Source organism: Chiloscyllium plagiosum, chromosome 35 (assembly GCF_004010195.1).
Source record: "Chiloscyllium plagiosum isolate BGI_BamShark_2017 chromosome 35, ASM401019v2, whole genome shotgun sequence".
NCBI lineage: Eukaryota > Metazoa > Chordata > Chondrichthyes > Orectolobiformes > Hemiscylliidae > Chiloscyllium > Chiloscyllium plagiosum.
Genome location: NC_057744.1, coordinates 31,418,899 through 31,435,367, shown reverse-complemented (window position 1 = coordinate 31,435,367; position 16,469 = coordinate 31,418,899). Strand labels below are relative to the sequence as shown.

Genomic DNA, 16,469 nt, shown 5'->3' with positions numbered 1-16,469 from the left:
AAGACAATAAAAGATACATATGCAGATGTATACTCTGAAAAGGAGGCAGAGAATATTCCGAAGGGCTATTATCTGAAAGATAGAATCCTCAGACGGAAATGGAGACCATGACAGGCTAGTGTAAAGGACAAATGGGCCGAAGTGCACAAGATTGTGTTACCGGTAGCGTACAGACAAGAGGTGTTATGGATAGTTCATAGGTGACCTCCTACAGATAGCGGCATAAGGGTACAAAAAACTCAGGCGAAGGTACAAAAACATTTTGATTGGCCTGGAATGCACAAGGATGTGGTTAGCTTTTGCCATACATGTCACACATGCCAAATGGTAGGCAAGCCACAGGCGGTAATAAATCCAGCTGCATTTGCCAATTTCTGCATTTGAAGAACCTTTCACACGGGTTATAATTGACTGTATAGGTCCCCTCCTGAGAACTAAAAGTGGGAACCAGTACTTGTTAACCAGAATGGAAGTGTCTACCAGATTTCCGGAGGCAATTCCATTACGGAGTATGAAGGCTTAAAAGGGTAGTAGAGGAGTAGCTTTCTTCACATGGTTCAGGCTACCCAGAGAGATTCAGTCGGACCAAGGGTCAAATTTTACTGTTAGGCTGTTTAAGGAGGTTATGGATAGCTTAGGTATACAGCATTTTAAATACAGTGCATATCATCCTAAATCCCAGGGAGTTTTTGAAAGGTGGTATCAGAGCTTGAAGACGATGTTGAGAGCAGACGGTCAGGATTACCCAAATGACTGGCATAAAGGTATCCCATTCGTATTGTATGCCAATCGAGATGCCCCAAATGGATCTACTCAGTTTACTCCCTTTGAGTTAGCATTCAGGCATGAAGTGAGAGGGCCTTTGAAATTAATTAAAGAAAATTTGACAGGACCAAAGTCAGCGATATCACACTAAATTATGTATTGGAGATGAGGGAGAGACTAAATCCAGTAGGTGAGTTATAAGCAGGTGGCAGATAAAAGCTCTGATACTTGGACATTTTCCGGAGGGAATGATGTATTAGTACTGTTAACAGTGTTAGGTGATTCCTTCAAAGCCAGATTTAGTGGTCCCTGTCAAACTGAGAAAAAGTTGAGTCAGGCGATCTGTTTAGTAAAGATGCCAGATAGAAAAAAAAAAGGTATCTAGTATGTCATATGAACATGTCGAAACCATATTATACTAGAGAGAAAATTGGAGAAACAGGTGTTAGTTACTGCCCCACAGATAATATGGATTTAGGAGGGGCCTCAAAATATGTAGTAGTCCTTGAGGAGTGAGATAGATTAGTAAGCTGTCTCAGGAGCATAGACCACAGTTGAAAGATTTGTTACTGCAGTATAAAGACATATGTAAGAATCAGATGGGGAGGACTAATGCTACTGTACATGAAGTAGACAGAGGGAATACTGCTCCGATAAAACAACACCCCTATCGGCTTAATCCTTTCAAAGCCAGACAGGTCCAGATGGAGGTGGAGGCCATGCTCAACGAAGACATCATTGAACCAAGACAAAGTGAGTGGAGTTCGCCGATCATTTTAGTTCCCAAACCGGACGAGACTTAATGATTCTGCGTGGATCATCAGAAGGTCAACGCAGTTACAAAAATGGACTCAAATCCAATTCGTAGATTGCAGGAGTGTATCGAGAGAGTCAGACAAGCCAGTTACATCACTAAAAGTTGGATTTAATGCGTGGTTGCTGGCAGGTACCTTATCAGAGACGGCGAAATAAATTTCTGTGTTTGTAACCCCAAATGGGCGATATCAGTTTAAAGTGACGCCCTTTGGAATGAAGAACGCACCCACCACGTTCCAAAGACTCATGAACGGAGTTGTGGCTGGGTTAACAAACTGTGCAGTCCATTTGGACGATGTAGTGATCTTTAATAAGTCCTGGAAAGATCACATGGCACAGTTGGCAGAGCTCTAAATGACTACGAGAAGCAAAACTGGTGATAAACTTAAATAAAACTGAATTTGTGAAAGCAGAGGTGACGTTCTTGGGATATAACATCGGTCATGGACGCAACGTTGTCAGAACGCAAAGATGAAGGCCATCCAGGAATTTCCTCGAGCAACCTCAAAGAAAGAGGTACTTTGATTTTTAGGACTCAGCGGATTCTATCGGGAGTTTGTTCCAAACCTCAGCAAAGTGGTGGCATTGTTAACTGATTGGCTGAAGAACAACACAAAGTTTTGGTGGACAGAACAATGCCAGGAGGCATCCGACCATTTGAGAGCAATATTAACCATTAAAGCAGTTTTAGCTACACCAAACTTTTCAAAACCTTTTAAAGTCACCATCGATGCGAATGATATAGGAGTTGGAGCTGTACCCCTACAGGAAGATGAGGATGGTTACTGCCAGTTGGTTACTTTTCAAAGCAGATCAACATCCACCAGATGAAATACTCCACTATTGAAAAGGAACTACTGGGTTTGATACTGGCCTTACAACATTTTAAAGTGCACGTCACAAACAATGTGTCAGAGACGGTGGTGTACACTGATCACAATCTGCTTACATTCTTAAAATACTTTAAAGACAAGAGTATTAGACTATTTCATTGCAGTCTTATGTTACAGACTTTTAATTTAAAAATCCTACATGCTGCGGTTTGGAAGAATGTAATCGCAAATGCATTATCACAGACTTAACTGATAAAGTTTAGATGAGATTTGTCTTTATTTAATGTTTTAATGTATAGGAAGAAGTTTAAGGTGAATTTTAATATTAAAAGTTATCTGTATGTTAGGGTAATGGGTTTAAAAAGTTAAAAAAAAATGAAGCCGCCTTTTTATTATGATAGCTCATTTTTTTCTTAAGAAAAAAATGCTTAAGGGGGGTGGTGTTATGGAGATGTAGGTTTACTATACGTTAGAGTTAAAAGCAACAGAACTACCTGACAGAACTAAATGTTCTGAAAAGAAATATAATGTAACATTTATTCAAACAACTTGATTAGCTGGTTGTCTGGAAACAACAAAACAAATTCGAATTAGGCCAGTTTAAATTAAACCCTGAAAACACCAAACTCCAATCCAGTTTGAATTGAGTAAATTGACAATCTTAAAAGCCAATGACACAATCCGATGCTTTGGGGGTATAAGACCAGGGGAGGGAAGGGGAGGGGAGAATGGAATGGAATGGAATTAAATTGAATTTAATTGAATTTATTGTCACATGTACAGAGGCACAGTGAAAAGCATTGTCTTGTGAGCAATATAGGCAGAGCTCTAAATGGTAAGTAGCATAAATGAGTAACTAATAGGTAAACAGCAACAAAAACAAAGACACAGGTACAGGCGAATGTTAAGAGTTTGAGAGTCATTCAGTATTCTCACAACAGTCGAGTAGAAACTGTTTCGAAACCGGCTGGTGCATGCGTTCAGGCTTCTGTACCTTCTTCCCCGATGGTAGAGGTTGTAGAAAAACTTTTGCCAGGGTGGGATGGATCTTTGAGAATGCTGGCGGCCTTTCCTTGACAGTGGGCCTGGCAGATGGATTCTATAGATGGGAGGTTGGCCTTTGTGATTGTCCGGGCCGAGTTCACCACTCTCTGTAACTGTCTCCGATCTTGGATAGAATGCTTTTGATGGTGCACCTAAAAAAAGTTGGCAAGGGTATTCGCCGTCATGCCAAATTTCCTCAGCTGCCTGAGGAAGAAGAGATGTTGTTGGGCCTTTGTAACCAGTGCGTCCACACGAAGTGTCCAAGAAAGCTTGTTGTTGAAGACCACTCCCAGGAGTTTGACACTTTCCACTAGTTCCACCTCTGTGCTGTTAATGTGTAGGAGGGCATGAGTAACATCCTCAGTAATTCGTTCCTTGGTTTTGCCGGCATGGAGAGCGAGGTTGTTCTCAGTGCACCATTTTTCCAAGTCTTCCACCTCCCATCTGTTGTCTGTTTTGTTGCTCGAGAGGAGAACTACCAAATCAACAATGTCTGCACACTGCCCAGAAAATAGCTCTCTTAAAAAAAGGTCCCTTTATCGATCAGTAACCTGTGAAGCAGAAATCCTTAAGAAGAAGAGACACAGGAAGATCCAAATAGAAGTTGTCAGTTTTTACTTTAACTAGTTCTTGGCCTATTGAATTTTCACAGATTACTGCATGGGATAAATCTTTAGTGTTGCTGGTTTTAAACTGAGCTTGGAAGTTTACCCCAGGTCGTAACAATCAGCACTCAAATAATTATCGCAAATACTGATGATTACGAGACAACTTTCAATAGAAGTTGAACAGGCAATAGGTGAGAAAATGCAGCAACGGCACGGGAGGATAAGGGATTGATGACAGTTTTTTTGCAAAGCCCAGTGTGGAAATTACACAAAACTGCAAGTTGCACATTAGCAGCCACAGCACCTGAATGATGAGAGCTTCAATATGACCACAACATGGCCCAATGCATATTAAAAAATCCTGAAGTCCCACTATTGATCCAGGGACACCACTGCACACTTCTTTCCAGTCTGAAAACCAACTGTTCACTACTGCTCATAGATTCCTATTGATTCTGAGGACAGAGACCACTTGCCCCACTGTGTAGATGCCAACCAAGTTGCTGATCAACTCAATTCCAAGTTCCAGCTGTTGGCCTAAAGCCCTGCAAGTTTATGAGGGGAAGGCTCAACCAAATATGCCATCTCTACCCAAAGACAGGTCCCAATCCACAGCACCATGATCACCACCATGTGTAGGGCAAGGCAGCAGGTCCCAAATCAACTTGAACCATTGTGGCACGTCAGCCAAATGAGCTGACTAGCCACCAGTGAGTGCGAGTCACTCTGTCAACATGCAATTCTACTCGCTTTTTGCAATCTATAAAGTGATGAATTGTGATGGTAGATGCTCTGATTTCCTTTCCATCACAGAGCTGACCAGGAATCTCTCCCGCTCTTACTATCTGCCATTGGTGTGTGGTGGAAGCATTTGCAGGTTCAAATACTTTTTAAAATGGTACGAGTGTTTCTGTATCAACCGACCTTTAAGACACTAAATTTCATGAAAACACATCTGCTCAAGACCTCTTTAATTCTCTTGCTTATTACACTAACAATGGTCCCTAGTAACAGTCAATCAAGGGGAATAGGGCCTAGCAAGCCCCTCTTCATGATCTTATTTTGTTTTATATGCATTAATTAAAATCTTTCCCTGGTCTCTTCTGTTACAAATATAACAACTGTAGTCCATTTACTGTCACGTTATCACTAAAATTCTTCAGTGTAGGCAAAATCCTCATAAATCCATGGTTTCTCTAGTGCAATCACATTTTTCCCATAAAACACACCCAAGTAGTGTTTTATATTGTTCCAGAATATTCTCTCATCATACTCTCTGTACTTCAGATAATAAAAGCAAGTATCCTATATGGCTCATAAACTACACTCTCTACCTGGGGAGTCAGGATGATTGCAATTGCAACAATACTCAAGAAGCCTATTACAAGGGGGCATAGCTTTAAATTAAGGGGGGTAGGTATAGGACAGATGTTAGGGGTAGGTTCTTTACTCAGCGAGTCGTGAGTTCATGGAATGCCCTGCCAGTAGCAGTGGTGGACTCTCCCTCATTATGGGCATTTAAGCGGGCATTGGATAGGCATATGGAGGATAGTGGGCTAATGTTGGTCAGGTGGGCTTGGATCGGCGCAACATCGAGGGCCGAAGGGCCTGTACTGCGCTGTATTCTTCTATGTGCTATGTTCTAAGCCTGACACCAACCAGGGAAAAGCAACCTGCTTGATTGGCATACACAACCATCCCATCCCTCCGCCACCAACACTCAGTAGCAGCAGTGTTACTATCTACAAAATGCGCGGCAAAAATTCACCAAGGCTCCTCAGACAGCACCTTCCAAACCCATCTAGGACAAGAGGAAGCAGAAACATAGGGACACCACAACCTGCAAGTTCCCCTCCAAGCCACTCACCATCCTGACTTGGAAATATATCGCCATTCCTTTATTGTCACTGGGCTAACATCCTGGAATTCCCTCCCTCATGGCATTATGGGTCTACCTACACTAAAATGGACTGCACCAATTCAAGAAGGCAGCCCACCACAGTCCTCAAGGGCAACTAGAGATGCCAAATCGATGTTGGCCCAGCCAGCGATGCCCACATCCCATGAATTATTTGTGTTTAAAAATGTAGTCAATGGTGTCACTTTATGAGGCTTCAATTTCTAAAATCTACACAATCTGTCATATGTATCATGCTTAGGTGAAGAAGTCTTATCAATGCAATGGCTCGTCTTTGCCTCTGACAGAGAAGCGGTGTGTTCAGGTCCCACTTCAGGACTAGATGACCAAAGAAACCACGTTCATAATATGGCCAAACAGGTTCATTATCAGCTGCAAATTCTTCCAACACACACCAATAGCAGACAGTAAGAATGGGAGAGATTCCTGGTCAGCTATGTGATGGAAAGGAAATCAGAGCACCTACCATCACTATTCATCACTTTATAGATTGCAACATACAAGTAGAATTTGCATGTTGACATAATGACTCGCACTCATTGGCGGCCTGTCAGCTCTTTGGGCTGACAGCCTGAATGGATCAGGTTGATTTGGTACCTGCTGCCTTACCCTACACATGGTGGTGGTCATGATGCTGTGGATTAGACCTACCTTTGAGCAATGGTGGCATATTTGGTTGAGCCTTCTTCAAGTAAACTTGTCAATTAATCATTTTGGGAGATCTCAGCCATGTGTTATGTTCCTCTTACTCAATGTGGGAGCTCAGGGACCCGGCTGACGTCCCTGACTCCTTCACATGCAGGAAGTGTGTCCAGCTGCAGCTCTTGTTAGACTGCGTGATGGCTCTGGAGTGGCGGATGGACTCTTAGATTACTCGCTCTGGAACTTCGCAATGCGGAGGTGGTTGTGGATAGCACGTTTAGCGAATTGGTCACACTGCATGTTAGGATTGCTGAGGGAGAACGGAAATGGGTGACCAAATAGTGAAGGAGCAGGAAGGCAGCGCAGGTGTCCCCTGTGGTCATCTCCCTCCAAAACAGGTATAATGTGTTGGATACTGTTGGGGGAGATAGCTAACCAGGGGAAAGCAGCAGTAGCCAGGTTCATGGCACCGTGGCTGGCTCTGCTGGTCAGAAAAGGTGGGAAAAAGAGAGGAATGGCAATAGTTATAGGGGAATCAATTGTAAGTGGAGGAGATAGGTGTTTCTGTGGTTGAAAACGAGACTCCCGAATGGCATGTTGTCTCCCAAGTGCACGGGTCAGGGATGTCTCAGATCAGCTGCAGGAATTCTGAAAGGGGAGAGTGAACAGCCAGTTGTCATGGTGCATGTAGGCACCGATGATATAGGTAATAAACGGGATGAAGTCCTACAAACACAATTTAGGGAGTTAGGAACCAAGTTAAAAAGTAGGACCTCAGAGGTAATAATCTCAGGATTGCTACCAGTGCCATGTGCTAGTCAGAGTAGGAATTACAGAATATTCAGGATGAATGGGTGGCTTGAGAGATGGTGTAGGAGGGAGGGGGTTTAAATTTTTGGGACATTGGGACTGGTTCTGGGAGAGGTGAGAATATTACAAATTGGATGGACTGGACCAGACTGGAACCAATGTCTTCTGGAGTGCTTTTACTGCTGGGGGAGGGTTTAAACTAATGTGGCAGGGGGATGGGAACCAAATGAGAAGGTAGTAGCTAAAGTCTGTAAGGAACTAGATCACAAAGTCAGCGTGACTAAGGGGAAGAGTAGGCATGGAGCAGACGATGAACAAAGGAACTGGTGGCCTGAGATACATTTGTTTTAATGCAACAAGTGTAGTAGGAAAGGCAGATGAATTTAGGGCTTGGATTAGTACCTGGGAGTATGAAGTTATTGCTATTACTGAGACTTGGTTGAGGGAAGGGAAGGATTGGCAACTAAATATCCCAGGATATGGATGCTTCAGGTGGGCTAGAGAGGGAGGTAAAAGGGGTGCATTACTGGTCAGACAGGGTATCACAGCTGTGCTGAAGGAGGGCACTATGGAGGAGGGAGCAGTGAGGCAATATGGACAGAGCTCAGAAATAGGAAGGGTGCAGTAACAATGTTGGGGCTGTACTACAGGCCTCCCAACAGTCAGCTTGAGATAGGGGTACAAATATGTAAACAGATTATGGAAAGATGTAGGAGCAACAGGGTGGTGCTGATGGGATATTTTAATTTTCCCAACATTGACTGGGATTCACTAAGTGTTAGAGGTCTAGATGGAGCAGAATTTGTAAGGAGCATTCAGGAGGGTTTTACATAGCAGTATATAGATAGTCCAACTTGGGAAGGGGTCACACTGGACCTGTGTTAGGGAATGAGCCTGGCCAGGTGGTTCAAGTTTCAGTATGGGATTACTTTGGGAATAGTGATCACAATTCCGTAAGTTTTAGAATACTCATGGACAAGAGACAATTGGTCCTAAAGGAAGAGTGGGAAGGCAAACTGTAGCAAAATTTGGCAGGAGCTGGGAAATGTGGATTGGGAGCAGCTGTTTGAAGGTAAATCCACAATTAATATGTGGGAGGGTTTTGAAGAGAGCTTGAGTGGGGTGCAAGACAGACATGTCCCTGTGAAAATGAGATGTAGAAATGGCAAGATTAGGGAACCATGGATGACAGGTGAAACTGTGAGACTAGCTAACAGGAAAAAGGAAGCATACTTAAGGTTTTGGTGAGTGAAAACGGACGAAGCTTTGGAAGAATATCGGGAAAGTAGAAGGAATCTAAAATGAGGAATTGGGAGGACTAAAAGGGTTCTTGAAATATCTTTAGCAAACAGGGTTAAGGAAAATCCCAAAACCTTGTATTTGTACATAAAGAGCAAAAAGGGTAACTACAGAAAGGGTTGGCCCACTCAAGGACTAAGGAGGAAGGTCATGCAGGGAGTCAGAGAAAATGGGTGAGATTCTTAATGAGTACTTTGCATCAGTATTCACCGAGGAGAGGGACATGACAGATGTTGAGGTTAGGGATGGATGTTTGATTATTCTAGGTCAAGTCAGCATAAGGAGGGAGGAACTGTTGGGTATACTAAAAGGCATTAATGTGGACAAGTCCCCAGGTCCGGACTGGATCTATTCCAGGTTACTGACGGAAGCGAGAGAGGAAATAGCTGGGGTCTTAACAGATATCTTTGCAGCATCCTTAAACACGGGTGAGGTCCCAGAGGACTGGAGAATTGCTAATGTTGCCCCCTTGTTTAAGGAGGGTAGCAGAGATAATCCAGGTATTATAAAACGGTGAACCTGATGTCAGTGGTAGGGAAACTGCTGGAGAAGATGCTGAGGGATACGATATATTTACATTAGAAAGAAAATGGGCTTATCAGTGATAGGCTACATAATATTTTGCAGGGAAGGTCATGGCTTACCAATTTAATAGAATTCTTTGGGGAAGTGACAAAGTTAATTGATGAGGGAAAGCTGGTAGATGTCACATACATGGATTTCAGTAAGGCGTGTGATAAGGTTCCCATGTTAGGATGATGGAGAAAGTGAAGTCACAAGGGGTCCAGGTGTACTAGCTAGATAGATAGTGAACTGGCTGGGCAACAGGAGAACAGAACATTGCAGTGCAGTACAGGCCCTTTGGCACTCGATGTTGCACCTACCTGTGAAACCAATCTGAAGCCCATCTAACCTACACTATTCCATTATCATCCATATGTTTATCCAATGACCATTTAAATGCCCTTAACATTGGGGAGTCTACTATTATTGCAGACAGGGCATTCCATGCCCCTACCACTCTGAGTAAAGAACATACCTCTGACATCCTGTCCTATATCTATCAGTCCCCAATTTATAACTATATCCCCTTGTGCTAGCCATCACCATCCGAGGAAAAAGGCTCTCACTGTCCACACTATCTAATCCTCTGATCATCTTGTATGTCTCTAATAAGTCACCTCTCAACCTTCTTCTCTCTAACAAAAGCAGCCTGAAGTCCCTCAGCCTTTCATTATATGACCTTCCCTCCACACCAGGCAACATCCTGGTAAATCTCCTCTGCACCCTTTGCAATGTTTCCACATCCTTCCTATACTGTGGTGACCAGCTGCAATATGACTTCATGGCTCCGAAACTTAATCCCCCTATTAATAAAAGCTAACACACCGTACGCCTTCTTAACAACGCCATCAGCCTGAGTGGTAACTTCCAGGGATCTATGCACATGGACATCAAGATCTCTCTGCTTATCCAAGAATCTTACCATTATCCCAATACTCTTTATTCCTGTTACTCCTTCCAAAGTGAACCACCTCACACTTTTCTGCATTAAACTCCATTTGCCACCTCTCAGCCCAGCTCTGCAGCTTATCTACGACCTTCTGTAACCTGCAACATCCTTCGGCACTGTCCAACACTCCACCGATCTTAGCATCATCCTTCTACAACCTCATCCAGGTCAATTATAAAAAATGACAAACAGCAGTGGCCCCAAAACAGATTCTTGCAGCATACCACTAGTAACTGAACTCCAGGATGAATATTTCCTATCAACCACCACCCTCTTTTCTTTCAGCTAACCAATAACTGATTCAAACTGGTAAATCACCCTCAAGCACATGCCTCCGTATTTTGTGCAATAGCCTATCGTGGGGAACCTTATCAAATGCCTTACTGAAATCCATATACACCACATCAACCTGCTTGGTCACCTTCCGAAAGAACTCAATAAGGTTTGTGAGCCACGACCTACTCTTCACAAAACCATGTTGACTATCCCTAGTCAAATTATTCCTTTCTACATGATTATAAATCCGCTCTTATAATCCTTTCCAACACTTTACCCACAACCAACAGAAGGCTCACTGATCTATAATTACCAGGGTTGTCTCTACTCCTCTTCTTGAACAAGGGGACATTTGCTATCTTCCAGTATTCTGGCACTATTCCTGTGGACAATGACAACATGAAGATCAAAGCCAAAGGTTCTGCAGTCTCCTCCCTGGCTTCCCAGAGAATCCTAGGATAAATCCCATCTGGTCCTGGGAACTTATCTATTTTCACACTTTCCAGAATTTCTGACACCTTCTCCTTATGAACCTCAATCCTGTCTAGTCTAATAGCCTGCATCTCAGTATTCTCCTCGACAACATTATCTTTTTCCAGTGTGAATACCTGATGAAAAGTATTCATTTAGCGCTTCTCCTATCTCCTCAGACTTCACACACAACTTCCCACTACTGTTCTGGACTGGCCCTAATCTTAGTCTCGTCATTCATTTATTCCTGACATACTAAGATAAAACTTTAGGGTCTTCTTTGATCCTACCTACCAAAGACTTGTCATGTCCACTCCTGACTCTTCTTAGCTCCCTCTTTAGGTCCTTCCTGGCTAACTTGTGACACCCAAGCGCCCTCAGCCTTCACGTCTCATCTTTACATAAGCCTCCTCCTTCCTCTTGAAGAGAGATTCAACTTCTTTAATAAACCACGGTTCCCTCGCTTGAGCAATTCCTCCTTGCCTGACAGGTACATACTTATCAAGGACACGCAGTAGCTGTTCCTTGAATAAGCTCCACATTTCAATTGTGCCCATCCCTGAAGTTTCCTTCCCCATCCTATGCATCCTAAAACTTGCCTAATCGCATTATAATTGCCTTTCCCCACAGCTATACCTCTTGGTCTTTGGTTTATACCTATCCCTTTCCATTGCTAAAGTCAACTGAATTGTGGTCACTATTACCAAAGTGCTCACCTACCTCCAAATCTAACATCTGGCCAGGTTCATTACGCAGTACCAAATCTAACGTGGTGTCACCTCTTGTTGGCCTGTCTACATACTGTCAGGAAACCATCCTGCACACATTGGACAAAAACTGACCCATCTAAAGTACTTGAACTATAGCATTTCCAATCAATATTTGGAAAGTTAAAGCCCCCATAACAACAACCTTCTTACTTTCACTCCTATCCAGAATGACCTTTGCAATCCTTTACATTACTGGAACATTGCGGACAGAGAGTAATAGTGAAATGGAGTTTCTCAAAATGGAGTACTGCGACAAGTGCTGTTCCACAGGCATCCGTGCTGGGACCACTGTTGTTTGTGATATACGTAAATGATCTGGAGGAAGGTATAGGTGGTCTGATCAGCAAGTTTGCAGATGACACTAAGAATGGTGAAGTAGCAGATAGTGAAGGTGACTGTCAGAGAATGCAACATTATATAGATAGATTGGAGAGTTGGGCAGAGAAATGGCAGATGAAGTTCAATCCGGGCAAATATAAGATGATGTATTCTAGAAGATCCAATTCAAGAACGAACTATACAGCAAACGGAAAAGTGCTGGAGAAAACTGATGTACAGAGAGGATCTGGGTGTTCAGTTCCATTGTACCCTGAAGGTGGCAATGCAGGTCGATAGAGTGCTTTCCTTCATCGGATGGGGTATTGAGTACAAGAATTGGCAGGTAATGTTACAGTAATATAAGACTTTGGTTCAGCCACATTTGGAATACTGCGTACAGTTCTGGTCGCCACATTACCAAAAGGATGTGGATGCTTTGGAGAGGGTGCAGAGAAGGTTCACCAGGATGTTGTCTGGTACGTAGAGTGTTAGCTATGAAGAGAAGTTGAGTAGAGAGTCATAGAGTAGATTAGGATTATTTTCATTAGAAAGACAGAGGTTGAAGGGGGACCTGATTGGGGTCTACAAAATCATGTGAGGTATAGACAGAGTGGATAACAAGAAACTTTTACACAAAGTGAAGGACTCAATTACTAGGAGTCACAAGTTTAAGATGGTAGAGGTGTGCATGAAAGCATCATTTAAGATGTATCTAGATAGATGCATGAATGGGCAGAGTGCAGAGGGATATAGATCCTTAGAAAATAGGCGACAGGTTTAGATAGAGGATCTGGATTAGGGCAGGCTTGGAGGGCTAAAGGGCCTGTTCCTGTTCTGTAATTTTCGTTGTTCTTTGTGTAAATGATAATGCATATATTGGGAGGTGTCACAAATACACAGAAAAATATCAAACTAGGGATCCAGTTGGCACAGAGCTAAAAATAGTTATACTCAGCAATAAGGATGCAGTTTATTACAAGGTGTTCAGAAATCATGAAAAAAGACACTTCAAAAGATTACAGAAGGTCCATAAACCTGTGAGGAACAAGAATGTAAGATTCCACATTAGAAATACAGATGCATCAGCTGTACTACAGAGAAGGCAACAGAACTACATGAATTCTGTGCAGTTAGTGTGTTTAGGAAGTCCTATGTGAAAGAAAAGCAAACTCAATGCAGAGATGAGCTGTTGTGCCAATAAAGCAACTGAAACTTTATGAAGTCTGCACTGTGGGAACCCAAAGAGAATGCAATAGCAGTTGCATTGCTGCTAGAACCAATTTCTAAAGTTTCTTCAGCAGTAAAGTGCTGCAGTCATGTCTTAGAAAAGGTCTTGGAAATTGTAGTCACGTATAAGAAGCTGAGTGTCATGAATAGGTTAGTACAGCTGAGGCAAAGTTTGAAAAGCATCTATCAAGACAGCTGAGTGAGACAAGAGCTCAGGCAAAAACACAAGGAATGATCTAGCTTGATGAAGCTAGTTATTGTCATACACTGGGACTGTGCCAGTAAATAAACACTGGAGTGCAGTTTTTGGGGGAGGATTAGTTAGGGACAGGAAGCTCATCAACCAGAAGAGGGGCAGTTACTGAGGCAATCCTCGATGGAGTAGCTCTCTGGGGGACACTGAAGGTTGGATTAGCAAAGTGAAGAATTGCAATCCATTGTAAATTTATTGAGATTTGATAACCCCATGTCATTAGTTGCTGTGTAATTCATGGGAGCTATCTGGATTGCATTTGCTATTTGAAGTACACTGCAGAAAGTGTTCAATTATAATCTACCACGTTTACCACATTTTAACTTTGGGTGTTTAAAATAAATTGCACATGTATTGTAATTTGCACAGTAAAGCATTGTGGTTTTGTTTAAATCATGGAAACTTGTGGTAATATTCACGTAAATAGTGCCTTGAATCTGACCTGTTGAGAATAAAACAAAATTGATCCCGAGACAGATAACAATGTTGCAATCATATGCACTATATCAATCAACACATTCAGTGCCAGCAGTTAAGTGGCTGGTTATGATCACATTTAGTTTATCTTTTATTCCCCAGGTTGATTAATTTCCTCCACTCACTCAGCCTTTCACATTTAGATGAACCTGCCCCTGGTAGTGTCTTCAATTCAACACTTTGTGAAGTGGTTACTGTACATGTCAGTGCAGTGCAGGAGAGAGAAATTGATCAATCTAGGTTGCACTGAATAAGAAAGATCAATTGATTGCACTTATCAGTAGGTACAAGTTAATAAATCATGACCTAAATGAAAACAAAATTGCAGGCCTAAAAATAGATATCAGATGTCAGAGTATCAGAGCGAGAAACAGTGTTCAGGTTTCGCATGAATGATATTATATTTTTAAAAAACCAAGAGTTTAGGATCCCTTTAGTAACCCAGTCCCTTATGGAGAACAGAAGATAGGGTATTAAAACAGAGAAATCAGATTACAGTGGAGGGGGATGGTGTCATAATGTTCATGTCTACTGATTTTTTAACCTAGAGGCGCAGGGTGAATGCCCTGGGAACGGAGGCTCAAAACTTGCAGCTCGTGGAATTTGAATTCAATAACTCAATCTGGATTGAAAGTTAGCATCACTAAAACTATCACTGATTGTTGTAACAAAAAATACACATCTGTGACCAAAGGAAATCTGCCCTCCTTACCCAGTCTGGTCTACAGCAAAGCGATTGACACCTAACTCTACATCTTTCTGTACATTAGGTAGACAACTACCCGATGAAGAAGCAGCGTTCCAAAAGCTAGTAGATCCAAATACACCTGTTGGACTATAACCTGGCATCGTGTGATTTTTAATTTTGTCCATCCCAGTCCAACATCGGCTCCTCCACGTCATCTTTCTAAGCAGTGTTCAGATATATCAAACTTCTGGAGCAGGTGAGACTTGCAAACAGACCTTCTACCCACAAATATTTGAAATGATTTTTAGGTACAGGATCTCAAAATCAAGACAGAAAGAAAGAACAAAGTTAAAAGTTGAACATTACACTAATTATAATAAAGGGTAAAACATTAAAAATAAGGTTAAAAGTTACACATTACAGACCTTAGTTTTAAGTGGAAAACATTCTTTTTTTTATTCATTCACATGATGAGGGCCTCATTGGTTAGACAGCATTTATTGCCCAGCCCTAATTGTCCAAATGGCAATTAAGTCAACAACAATATTATGGGTCTGGAGTCACATGGAGGCAAAACCAGGTAAGACATGAATGAACCAGTTGGATTTCCTGAAAATTGATTCATGGCCATCATTAGACTTTTAATTCAGTTTTTTAAAAATTGACTTCAAATTCTACGAGGTGAGATTTGCACCCAGGTCCCAAGAACATTATCTGGGTGTCTGGATTAACGGACCAGCAATAATACCACAATGCCATCACTTCCCACAATGTAAAATAAAGTTAAAAATTTAAACATTATTGGGTCAAAAGGTGAACGACCACAGCACGACAAGAGCTCTGGCTCTTTACTAGCATCTGAAAGAGACCTGATGAAAGGCAGTTAAGAATGGGCAATGAATACTGCTCTTGACCAGTGACCCCCACCTCCCGGAAAAAAAATGGTGAGCCATATCCAGCTCAAAAACCATTGAGGATTGAAAAAGACGCAGGTGCACGCCAGAAAAGTCGACTTGAACTAATTTCCCCGCTGCTTCTGCTTCGATCTCCCGCCTCACACACTCAACCAATGCACGTTTACATCGAATCAGAAGGTCAGAGACGCCTGGCCTACATTGTAGCGATGACCCTGAATGTTTCAGGAGGTGGGCAAAGACAAGACTGAGCTGGGGAGGGCTGGAAAAGCTGCAAATAAACAACCAGCAGGTAGGCACTGAGTGAGAGACAGCATTTCACACACAGACAGACGCTCTGTTACCAGACACTGTTCTTGGAGCGGACCGGGTCTGGGTCAAAAACAGAACAAATATAAACAATTGCTGAAAAAGCTCAGCAGCTCTGTTAATGATTCGGATCGAGCGACCCTCAGAATGAGAGCAGCCGCAGTTCCTGCGGTTTCCTTTGAGGGTCGAAGTCAGTGGCACTCCCCCAGGCAAACCCACCTTGAAACGGTTCTGCAGGTCTCTCCAGCATCACAGGACCCGCTGTTCTTTCAGGTTTTCTTTAAGTAAGATGTGCTTCTGTTCCAAAAAGAACTCAGACCTTCTCCCCACGACCCTGTCTCACCTTCATCCGAGTTGAAACTTTATTGCTGGAACAGCACAGCAGGTCAGGCAGAATCCAGGGAACAGGAGATTCGACGTTTCGGGCACAGGCCCTTCATCCGACCCATCCCACCTAAATCCGCTTTCCTGCCATACCCCCCTTCCACCCTCCTCTCCGAACCGCCCCCCCCCCCCAC

The 16,469-nt window shown here is 42.7% G+C and overlaps 1 long non-coding RNA gene across 3 annotated transcripts in view; it reads right to left on the bottom strand.

The window, feature by feature from the left end:
- LOC122540732 overlaps positions 1–16,469 on the bottom strand; it is a 93,885-nt gene that overhangs the window by 75,791 nt on the left and 1,625 nt on the right. The gene's annotated exons all lie outside the window — the stretch shown is intronic.